The following is a 3,179-nucleotide window of genomic DNA, read 5'->3' on the forward strand; positions in this document are numbered from 1 at the left end:
GGTCCGGCACTGCCTTCGCCTCTGAGATTGCCTCTGCCTTCGAGCGGCTACTGAAGCCCCGGACACTCTCAGGCCGCGCGGCTCCTGGCGCCCCGCGCCCAGCTCCGGCCTGAGCCCGGCTTTGACGTGCGCAGTGCGCAGCCGCCGAAGGCGGGACGTCAGGCGCCACCGCAACGCCCTCTGGGTGCTCGCGCGCCCCCGGGCGGCCGGGAGGACTCTGGACGCCTGAATCGCAGGCAAGTTGAAGAGGTGGGGGCACTGAAAAAATGCAGAAGCCGAGCTGGAGTCCTCATCTTCGTGCCCCTCCCTCACTTGCTAGTTCCCGGAAGAACACACGTCTTCTTCCTCAAGCCTTAAAACTTTAAATCTGCGGAGAGCTCAAAAAAACTGTTCAAATGGGTTCCGTCATGCTTGGGTAGAACCTGTAACTTCATTTTGGCATCTCCCGAAAGGGGAAAAAATGATGAAATATTCCAAAGAAACAAGATCCAACCAGGTACAAATCCTACTTTTTCCAAAGCGGATTGTAGTGGTGCAAGTCTGTAATCACAACACTTAGAGGTGAACTCAAGAAAATTAGGAGTTCAAGGTCATCCTAGACTTCACAGGTTCAGGTCAACCTGGGCTGTGTGAAAACACCTGTCTATAAACAAACAAACAAAATAGCAAGGGTCTTGAGCACATAAATAAATAAACAAACAAATAAGCAAATGCCATGAACACACACCCAGAGGAATAAAACAATGCACTACAGAGGTCTGATGACAGAGTCTGGTACACAAAAATGCCACACTGTGCTCCTTTGCTATATACTTACAGGCGACAGGATATTGGACAGCTACCGTGTGCTAAGGAAGTGGTTTCCTGAAGAAAGGAAGGCTATGTGCGCCTGCTGTGAGGATTTTACTACCTGAGAGAAGCAAGCTAAAATATAGGATTTAGAGCGGGAAAGGGACAGGCTTTGGCGTTTTTAAAGGTCTTTGACCACTGTGACATGAAGATCAGAGTGGTGGTGGTGCACGCCTTTAATCCCAGCACTTGGGAGGCAGAGGCAGGCAGATTTCTGAGGACAGCCTGGTCTACAGAGTGAGTTCCAGGATAGCCAGGGCTATACAGAGAAACCCTGTCTGGAAAAACCAAAAATAAATAAATAAATAAATAAATAAATAAATAAATTAAATTAAAATCCATTCAACCAAGCATAGTTCATCTCAGACATGTTGAATGCTTCTAGAGACTCTAGCCAGACTGGTGAACTTCACTTGCAAAGGGCCAAAGCAGCAGCCACTTTGCACCCACAGTTACAGAGAGAAGATGCAGGACAGCTCCTGTTAGCTGCCTTCCCAAACTCGGTGGCCTCTTCCCGGGTCGGGCCAGTTTCCACGTTCTTCTATTGGGGGGCAGTGGCTCTGGAAAGCTGTTTCTACTTGAAAGCTATTTCTCTGGACACACGTGCCTCTTTCACGGAAAGTTCTGCATCTTCATTTTGAAACTTTCTCAGAGGCCCTTTGTTTTCCCGTGCGGTGGCCACAGGACACAGGATCATAAGTCCAGGTCGTTGCTGTCATTGTCTCCCTAGCGCCAGTACTGGCTGGTCCTGGGTAATTCTCCCATCGTCCCATCCCCTCCTCTTCCTTGCTGAAGCTGGGTCACAGGAAAGAGGCACTTCCCTGCCTTAATTAGACCCTCTAGGAAAGGACTTTGGAGCCTGACTCATAGCTTCCCTCCCACCCCACCCAGTGCCTTCATTCACCTGGCTGTATCAGCTCGGTGGTGGCTCACCCTACTGGATACGGTCCCCTCACATGCCGCTCCAATGACCTTCACATCCACTGCACTTAAGCTAGCCGCACCCTGGACACTGCAGCGTCCACATTGGCTCTGCTCTTGAAGTTTGAACTCTCTGGCACTCCTGTTTGCCTCCCTTCCCATCCACCCACCCGTCCACATCCTCAGACTCACCCAACCTGCTCCGAATCTCATTAGAATTTGTTTATTTGGCAGATACTTCTCGAGGGTAAACACCGACCTCTAACGAAGGCCGATGGCCGCAGTGAAGCACTGACTAATCCGTAGCTCCTCTCAGGGTCCAGGAAAGACACCGGGGCGAAAGAGCAATTGCAGGAGAGGGAGACACGAAGCCTGTAAGAGACCCAGGACGTTGACTAATGGAGTTCATGTTCAAGGGGAAACATGAAACGAGTACAAAAAGCGTGGTGAGTTAGAGGACCGGCCTGTGCACAAGGAGTTGTGTATGTGGAGCTTAGACTTGGGGGTGGGGAGGAAGGCAATAGGTAAAGATAAGGAAAGCTGTAATCATGGAAAACCTACGTCCTTCATGCTTAGGAGCCTGGACTTCAGCATGGATGTACTGGGAGGGTGGGGAGGTACACATTGAAACTGTCACTGAATGCTGCGTGCAGATGTGTTTAGTTTTTGTTCTTTGTCATCACTCCCCACCCCCACCCACACCCCCAGTGGATCCCAGGAAGAAGCTACTCTCACGTTGGGCAAGAGGTAATGGGGTCTGAGCTAGGCAACCCTGACAGCGAGTTTGAGTCAAAGTGAATCAGTTTGACATTTGTAGAGGGCAACACGTGGTGATTTGATGGCGATAAGAAATAATGAAGACTCCAGGAAGAGAACTGGTTTTGATCTGGGAAACTGGATAGTAGGGCTATTTTCTTAGATGGCCGTTATCTGAGAGCACTTGGAAGCCAGGAGGAAGACCAGGAAAGTACTGTGTTACACAGGCACCACTCACCGGAAGACTGATCATCAATCTAAAGAAGAGGAAGAGACAGGAGGCCAGAGGAGAACCTGCCAGGTGCAGCAACGGCTTCAAGGAGAGCATTAGGAATGAAGAAGCAGTCGGGTGTCAGAGGACCTCAGATGTGACTTCAAGAAGTCACGCTAGAAACAATGAAACCACAGAGCACAGAGAAAGGGGGCGGATTGTAGCTGTGGAGGTTGCTGAGAAGGTTCTAGAAGACAGATGAAGCTTGACCATGGCAGGCTCACGGGTGGTTCGATGAGGTTTCTAAGGAAGGAGGGGGCTGCGATAACACATGCTTTCTGTAACGTACATGAGGTGGAGGTCAGAGGACAATTTGCATTGGTCAGGTCTCTCCCTCTACCATGACAGTCTTGGTGGACCTCAGATCTTCAGGCAGGTGCCT

This window comes from Apodemus sylvaticus, chromosome 9, assembly GCF_947179515.1.
Source record: "Apodemus sylvaticus chromosome 9, mApoSyl1.1, whole genome shotgun sequence".
Classification (NCBI taxonomy): domain Eukaryota; kingdom Metazoa; phylum Chordata; class Mammalia; order Rodentia; family Muridae; genus Apodemus; species Apodemus sylvaticus.